This window comes from Zeugodacus cucurbitae, chromosome 3 (assembly GCF_028554725.1).
Source record: "Zeugodacus cucurbitae isolate PBARC_wt_2022May chromosome 3, idZeuCucr1.2, whole genome shotgun sequence".
In the NCBI taxonomy this organism is placed as follows: domain Eukaryota; kingdom Metazoa; phylum Arthropoda; class Insecta; order Diptera; family Tephritidae; genus Zeugodacus; species Zeugodacus cucurbitae.
In genome coordinates this window covers 34,877,560-34,887,044 of record NC_071668.1, presented here as the reverse complement: position 1 = coordinate 34,887,044, position 9,485 = coordinate 34,877,560, and the positions used below count along the sequence as shown (strand labels likewise).

The 9,485-nt window shown below is 32.6% G+C and overlaps 1 long non-coding RNA gene across 1 annotated transcript; it reads left to right on the top strand.

The window, feature by feature from the left end:
* The first annotated feature begins 2,306 nt into the window (after positions 1-2,306).
* On the top strand, positions 2,307-3,586 carry LOC128920439 (uncharacterized). The gene is made up of 3 exons (XR_008470511.1): positions 2,307-2,730; positions 2,786-3,408; positions 3,464-3,586. It is a non-coding gene; the product is annotated as an uncharacterized LOC128920439 (long non-coding RNA).
* Positions 3,587-9,485: the final 5,899 nt, after the last annotated feature.

Here is a 9,485-nt window from a genome sequence, read left to right as displayed (position 1 = left end):
ATATCTCCTGTCATCAAACAAACAGTCAGTCACTGTTGACAGTCATAATAGTTTTACTGTTTTCAAAAACAAATTCCTATTTTCAATACTCCTTCTAATAATAACACACAAAATCATTGGTAATACTTTTAAAAATCCGAGTAATAGTTCAACAAAGCAGTCATGGCCAAATTATACTGGAGGGAATAGTTGAAATCAATCTAGGATTCGACGTTACAAAATTTCTGAACCAATGCAGAAGGATAACGAAAATTTTCGGCTAGAAACCTCGGATACTCACCAAAAGTAGAATTGATTGAAAATCGCCCATTTAAATTTCTTGTGTATACAGGATCATCAGTGAGTTTAATTAGATCTCATGTTCGTAAGACGCAAATTGTTGATACAAAATGAATCACCTTAACAACAGTTACAGGAAAAGTAACATTAAATAAAATTTAAAAGGTGTATAGGCTGAGTTGATATTCTAGGTTTTTGAATTTTTCTACAAAATTTTATGGTTTATTAGGCTATGATATCTTTCAGCAACTTAATGCTAAAATTGATATTGCTAATAAAAACACAACTTTAAACTATGTTATTTATAAATTTGTAAATATTACTAATTCAAAATCATACGGTGTTTACGAAAATTTAAATATGACCATTGATTCGAAAGTATCACAATTTAGACTCGAACATCTCAGTATAAAAAAAATGTTATGTAAATACAAACTTATATTCTGTAAAGAAGGTGATACATTAACGTTCACTAATAGAATTCAACATAAAATCAAGACAATACACGAAGACCCCATTTACGTCAGATCCTATACCATCCAAATGGATGCAAAGGATAGAATGAAAATAGCATTTTCTACACCGAATCGACAGTTCGAGTTTTTACGGATGCCGTTTGGTCTGAAGAATGCGCTATCGACATTCCAAAGGCAGTGAATACAGTCTTAGATGGTTTGATCGGAAATATTTGTATGGTGTTTTTGGATGATATTATTGCATTCAACACTTCACTTCAAAAACACATGGATGTTCTTTAAACAGTATTTCACAGGCTTAATGAAGCAAATTTAAAAGTACACGTTGAAAAATCGGAATTCTAAAAGAAAGAAACATAATTTCTGGGGCATATTGTAACTCCAGAGGGTATCAAGCCCAACCCTATTAAAATAGATTCGATATTGAAATACCCATTGCCAAAAACTGAAAAGGAGATTAAACAATTTTTAGGATTAGTTGACTTATATCGAAAATTTATTAGGGACTTTTATAAAATGGGCTTAAAAAATACAATAAAATTGTAATTAATAAAGCATACATAAATGCTGTAGATACATTGAATCTTCTTATAACAAAAGGACCGATTTTGGCATACCCGGACTATGAAAGAAAGTTTACTCTAACCACCGGCGCATCAAATGTGGCTTTTGGAGCTGTTTTGAGTCAAAAAGGTCTTCCTGTATGCTTTGCAAGCCATACTCTTAATAAACACGAGTTACATTATTCCACAAAGGAAAAAGAGTTGCTGGCTATTGTTTGGGCAGCAATATATTTTCGCCCATATTTATGTGGTAGGAATTTTATCTACAACGTCTCTACAATTTGAACAAACCAAACGCTAAACTGCAAAGGTGGAAGTGGAAACTTAATGAGATCGCTTTTGGTGTCAAATATATTCCAGGAAATGAAAACCATGTAGCGGATCACATATTAAACCAGTGGTCGGCACGAGAGGAATTGTGACTGTATAGGTGAGCACGAAATAATGAATACCCAGTGAGAACTCTGTAGCCTTACATTTTAAGAATGTTTTTAATATTTTCATAAAACATGAATTTTTGTGCTCATTTATTCATTTTAGTAATTTTATTATTTAAACAAATATATTAGAACACAAAAGCATTAATAGCTTAAAACCATAAATATAATACATAACATAAAACGACATTCATAAAAGTAGGCATTTCGCGCAGGGCACTTATGCAAAGTGCCATAGCCATGCGCGATGTTTACTCGTTGCTGGTGCTGAATGATAGAGCGTAAGCGTACGTGTGACTTGAGACAGCACAATTGTGGTATGGAATGCCGACCACTGTATTAAACTTAAATATTGTTATTTTGGTGATCCTTCATCAAATATTGCTATTCATTCCGCAACGGAAGATTCCGAATTTTATATTCCTATTTCGGGAAGGCCTTTGAATATATTTAAATGGCAACTAAGATCGATAAAAATCAATGAAAATAATTTTCAAACTGAAAATATTTGTAAAAATAGTATTATAATAAATATATCGACTTAACTAGCGATCAAATAAATGATATAATAGAGAATTTTTAATTGGTAAAAAGTCTACAATATTAATCAACAATACAAGACACCAAATGCGAGCTCAAAAATGTTAGAGATTATACGGAATTTAAAACTAAATTGCTTGAAATTCATTTAGACGGCCTTTAATCGATTATTGGGAATGGAAGAAAAGACATTACCTTACCTGTGGTACATATTGAACTAGGGGTTACTCTGTAAGGCGTTGCGCAAATGAAAATACTCGCAAACGCAAAAAAGATACTTTGTAAATGCGACAACTGAATCCTAAATTTCGTTCAATGCATTTATTTTTTCCCTTCGCAATGAAAGTACTCTGTATTACGTTTACGAGTTTCAAAACGTGCGATTTACAAATTTTTCGTTCCAAATCAAACTGGCAAACGCAATGAACTAAAAATGTAAGTTAATGGGGTATATTTGTAGTTTAATTTACTAAAATAATGTCTTTAACAGAGCATATTCCAAAAATAAGAAACGTAAAATGGAAAACAGAAAATATGAATTGACCATTGGAGCTAAAAAGCAATAGTTCTTTTTATGTATAAATAAATCTTTTTAATATTAGTGGTTTATAAGAAGAGATTCGCTTCATTCACATATTTCAATATATAATTTAAAACAATACAATTTGAATTATATATGTAACATATGATTGTTTATATTGTACACTTTTTATGCTCTCGCAATATGTTGTACTAAGAGTACAATAGTTTTGTTCACATAACCGTTGTTTTTAACACCTAAAATTAAAAGAGTTAATCGAGAATGGCCAGTATGACGGGAAGGATTGAAATACGGATGCCCGTCTGTCGTCTGAATGGAAGAAAAGACATTACCTTACCTGTGGTACATATTGAACTAGGGGTTACTCTGTAAGGCGTTGCGCAAATGAAAATACTCGCAAACGCAAAAAAGATACTTTGTAAATGCGACAACCGAATCCTAAATTTCGTTCAATGCATTTATTTTTTCCCTTCGCAATGAAAGTACTCTGTATTACGTTTACGAGTTTCAAAACGTGCGATTTACAAATTTTTCGTTCCATATCAAACTGGCAAACGCAATGAACAAAAAATGTAAGTTAATGGGGTATATTTGTAGTTTTATTTACTAAAATAATGTCTTTAACAGAGCATATTCCAAAAATAAGAAACGTAAAATGGAAAACAGAAAATATGAATTGACCATTGGAGCTAAAAAGCAATAGTTCTTTTTATGTATAAATAAATCTTTTTAATATTAGTGGTTTATAAGAAGCGATTCGCTTCATTCACATATTTCAATGTATAATTTAAAACAATAAAATTTGAATTATATATGTAACATATGATTGTTTATATTGTACACTTTTTATGCTCTCGCAATATGTTGTACTAAGAGTAAAATAGTTTTGTTCACATAATCGTTGTTTTTAACACCTAAAATTAAAAGAGTTAATCGAGAATGGCCAGTATGACGGGAAGGATTGAAATACGGATGCCCGTCTGTCGTCTGTTCGTATGTTAAAATGCTTCAACATTAATATTTTTGTACTTTACCGAACTTCAGATTTTCCTGTCAGAAATTTGATTGCAGAACTTCATTATGTAAGTCTTCTCTAATAACTAACTAACTAACGCTAATAATCGCTGGAGATTTTAACATTTGTCAAATCTAAAGGGACTACAATAAGATATACTCTCGAAGAAATATGTTTTAGTTCCCTGCTTGATAAAGAACATTAAACTACAACTTCAGGTACAGAAATTATAGAAGTATGCCATGGAAATTTTGTTATAGTTTAAAATATTATTACTTTCAAGCATGAAATATAAAAAAGTAATCATATTGATGTAAGAAATTCAATTTTGAATACCGTATATTAAACAATCTCTTACCGTATTCTTCAATCGGAATAAAGTTTTACCAACACTTGAAACAATTTTAATTGCCCCTGAGCCTTACAATATACAATAATATGATAGTACAAAATTTTCGGTTACTTGCATTCCAATTTCAGCAGTAAACCTGAATGCCAAACTCTATCAAAAGCCTGAGGCACGTCTAAGAAGGCCGCCGAACTAACGTTCTTTTTATCCATTGCATTTTCAACGAAATTAACGATTCGGTGCACCTGGTCAATTGTTGAATGGTGGTTACGAAAGCCGAACTGATGTACTGGTATAAGGTGTTTTCGTTCTATTATTGATTTGACCCTCTTTATGAGAACATTCTCGAAGACTTTCGATAAAGCCGGCAACAGCGATATTTAGTTAAAAATATATTTTAGTCTAATTTTTGTTCTTTGTTCCGCTGTACATCTATTAAGCTCAGTTTTGAGAGCAGCCGACCTAGTTTGCTGACATCTTCGTCGAAGTTTGCGTTTTTATGGATATCTTCAACGATGTGTTTTGGAAATATATTTCCACTTAGATTATCGCCAATATTCGGTGTACTCTTCCATGCAGCGTTTTGAATTACTTTTGTGAATGATTCAACTTCACAATCTAAGTCAACATCTGTCGATATTCCTTTCAGCTTAAATTCAACTTTATTCAGTATAGTCTTAAATTTATACCAATCAGTGTGTTTGTTTGATAAAGAAGACGTGCCGGACGAAATTACTGGTTTTTCACATAGAGTTATTAACACTGCTGATCAGATCAGAGCTTAAATCTGACCTATCTTCAATACGTAAATTGATTTTCGATACTTTGTTGATGACAAAAAGGTCAAGAAGATTTGGTTATTTCCTACTATCTGCAGGCCGATAAGTGGGTCTCCCTGTCGAAATAACATTGCATCCAATAACTTGTATAGCTTTCAGAAGTTCTCGGCCTTTTTGATTAAAACCGCGATTGATTCCTCCCCGTACTGAGTTTGCTGGGTGCGGAGTGTAGTATATGTCAGAAGTTTTGAATTTTAAAAATGAAAGTTTCGTAAAATGTGTTTCGGACAACAAACATACATCAATATTTCTGTCGTTTAGAATAACTTCCAATTCATTTTTACTCATTCATTTCTTTACTTTTGGAAAGACCATTGCGTTCCATAGCATTATTTTCAAAGAGTTACTGTGCATTAATAAACTGTATATGGTATTCAAGAGCGCTGAGTCGATCTGATATAATAGAGAATTTTTAATTGGTAAAAAGTCTACAATATTAATCAACAATACAAGACACCAAATGCGAGCTCAAAAATGTTAGAGATTATACGGAATTTAAAACTAAATTGCTTGAAATTCATTTACACGGCCTTTAATCGATTATTGGGAATGGAAGAAAAGACATTACCTTACCTGTGGTACATATTGAACTAGGGGTTACTCTGTAAGGCGTTGCGCAAATGAAAATACTCGCAAACGCAAAAAAGATACTTTGTAAATGCGACAACTGAATCCTAAATTTCGTTCAATGCATTTATTTTTTCCCTTCGCAATGAAAGTACTCTGTATTACGTTTACGAGTTTCAAAACGTGCGATTTACAAATTTTTCGTTCCAAATCAAACTGGCAAACGCAATGAACTAAAAATGTAAGTTAATGGGGTATATTTGTAGTTTAATTTACTAAAATAATGTCTTTAACAGAGCATATTCCAAAAATAAGAAACGTAAAATGGAAAACAGAAAATATGAATTGACCATTGGAGCTAAAAAGCAATAGTTCTTTTTATGTATAAATAAATCTTTTTAATATTAGTGGTTTATAAGAAGAGATTCGCTTCATTCACATATTTCAATATAATTTAAAACAATACAATTTGAATTATATATGTAACATATGATTGTTTATATTGTACACTTTTTATGCTCTCGCAATATGTTGTACTAAGAGTACAATAGTTTTGTTCACATAACCGTTGTTTTTAACACCTAAAATTAAAAGAGTTAATCGAGAATGGCCAGTATGACGGGAAGGATTGAAATACGGATGCCCGTCTGTCGTCTGAATGGAAGAAAAGACATTACCTTACCTGTGGTACATATTGAACTAGGGGTTACTCTGTAAGGCGTTGCGCAAATGAAAATACTCGCAAACGCAAAAAAGATACTTTGTAAATGCGACAACCGAATCCTAAATTTCGTTCAATGCATTTATTTTTTCCCTTCGCAATGAAAGTACTCTGTATTACGTTTACGAGTTTCAAAACGTGCGATTTACAAATTTTTCGTTCCATATCAAACTGGCAAACGCAATGAACAAAAAATGTAAGTTAATGGGGTATATTTGTAGTTTAATTTACTAAAATAATGTCTTTAACAGAGCATATTCCAAAAATAAGAAACGTAAAATGGAAAACAGAAAATATGAATTGACCATTGGAGCTAAAAAGCAATAGTTCTTTTTATGTATAAATAAATCTTTTTAATATTAGTGGTTTATAAGAAGCGATTCGCTTCATTCACATATTTCAATGTATAATTTAAAACAATAAAATTTGAATTATATATGTAACATATGATTGTTTATATTGTACACTTTTTATGCTCTCGCAATATGTTGTACTAAGAGTACAATAGTTTTGTTCACATAATCGTTGTTTTTAACACCTAAAATTAAAAGAGTTAATCGAGAATGGCCAGTATGACGGGAAGGATTGAAATACGGATGCCCGTCTGTCGTCTGTTCGTATGTTAAAATGCTTCAACATTAATATTTTTGTACTTTACCGAACTTCAGATTTTCCTGTCAGAGATTTGATTGCAGAACTTCATTATGTAAGTCTTCTCTAATAACTAACTAACTAACGCTAATAATCGCTGGAGATTTTAACATTTGTCAAATCTAAAGGGACTACAATAAGATATACTCTCGAAGAAATATGTTTTAGTTCCCTGCTTGATAAAGAACATTAAACTACAACTTCAGGTACAGAAATTATAGAAGTATGCCATGGAAATTTTGTTATAGTTTAAAATATTATTACTTTCAAGCATGAAATATAAAAAAGTAATCATATTGATGTAAGAAATTCAATTTTGAATACCGTATATTAAACAATCTCTTACCGTATTCTTCAATCGGAATAAAGTTTTACCAACACTTGAAACAATTTTAATTGCCCCTGAGCCTTACAATATACAATAATATGATAGTACAAAATTTTCGGTTACTTGCATTCCAATTTCAGCAGTAAACCTGAATGCCAAACTCTATCAAAAGCCTGAGGCACGTCTAAGAAGGCCGCCGAACTAACGTTCTTTTTATCCATTGCATTTTCAACGAAATTAACGATTCGGTGCACCTGGTCAATTGTTGAATGGTGGTTACGAAAGCCGAACTGATGTACTGGTATAAGGTGTTTTCGTTCTATTATTGATTTGACCCTCTTTATGAGAACATTCTCGAAGACTTTCGATAAAGCCGGCAACAGCGATATTTAGTTAAAAATATATTTTAGTCTAATTTTTGTTCTTTGTTCCGCTGTACATCTATTAAGCTCAGTTTTGAGAGCAGCCGACCTAGTTTGCTGACATCTTCGTCGAAGTTTGCGTTTTTATGGATATCTTCAACGATGTGTTTTGGAAATATATTTCCACTTAGATTATCGCCAATATTCGGTGTACTCTTCCATGCAGCGTTTTGAATTACTTTTGTGAATGATTCAACTTCACAATCTAAGTCAACATCTGTCGATATTCCTTTCAGCTTAAATTCAACTTTATTCAGTATAGTCTTAAATTTATACCAATCAGTGTGTTTGTTTGATAAAGAAGACGTGCCGGACGAAATTACTGGTTTTTCACATAGAGTTATTAACACTGCTGATCAGATCAGAGCTTAAATCTGAGCTATCTTCAATACGTAAATTGATTTTCGATACTTTGTTGATGACAAAAAGGTCAAGAAGATTTGGTTATTTCCTACTATCTGCAGGCCGATAAGTGGGTCTCCCTGTCGAAATAACATTGCATCCAATAACTTGTATAGCTTTCAGAAGTTCTCGGCCTTTTTGATTAAAACCGCGATTGATTCCTCCCCGTACTGAGTTTGCTGGGTGCGGAGTGTAGTATATGTCAGAAGTTTTGAATTTTAAAAATGAAAGTTTCGTAAAATGTGTTTCGGACAACAAACATACATCAATATTTCTGTCGTTTAGAATAACTTCCAATTCATTTTTACTCATTCATTTCTTTACTTTTGGAAAGACCATTGCGTTCCATAGCATTATTTTCAAAGAGTTACTGTGCATTAATAAACTGTATATGGTATTCAAGAGCGCTGAGTCGCTGATTTATGGACTTGAATAATTTTTCTTGTTCGTTTAGTTTATCCAGAATTTGGGCTTGGTCTAATTAGCACAAAATCGTTTAGCGGCGCAAGATTTTTCTTGGTTTCTGTTGAGGATTTCGCTATACCGATTGTGTGCAAATCAAATGTATTTGAGAAATTCATTCAATTTAAAAACGATGTAGAAACGCAATGTGGTCGTAAAATAAAAGTTCTCAGAACAGATAATGGCTCTGAATATTGTAATTCGGATTTCATAAAATTTATTCGGGAATGTGGTATTGTTCATCAAAAAATAGCATCATATACGCCCGAGCAGAACAGAGATTCTGAGTGCATGTGAGGTGCAGGTTGTTGGATTCTGGTCTAGACAACATATTCTGGACAGAAGCTGCAAATACGGCAGCGTACTTGTTCTGCTTGCATGTACGCACAAAATGTGCGTTGCAGCTCGCTTTGCCTTTCGAGACCATTTTCTGCAGTTATATTCCTTTAAAATAAGCTGCAGCATCCAGTCAACCATAGTATAAAATAATATCAGTAACAAATTATTAATACTCACTTCAAATTTTCTTTTCATATGAATGGCGGCCATGGCGGAGATTTTGATCGGTTTATTGTAGTACGTGCATCTCTCTCTTATACATACAAAAATTAGGGTTAATGAATGTTGCCACTCTAACTACCGAGATTGTCATTTAACTACAGAAAGTTACTATTATGTATGTGTTGGTAAAAGCTGAAAAACTTTGCATGTGTGGTGATGTATGAGTTAGCTCCGTCTTGTAGGGTTGCTTTATTTGTATATACAGTGCCATAATCCTCCCTGCAAGACAGGTATCGGCGAATGCTCCGGTGAAAAGCCAGGGAGCGGTACTAGCACTTTCAATGAAAGTTTCTATGCGATTCTTAAGGGTGAATTGACAAAAGTACCCGAAA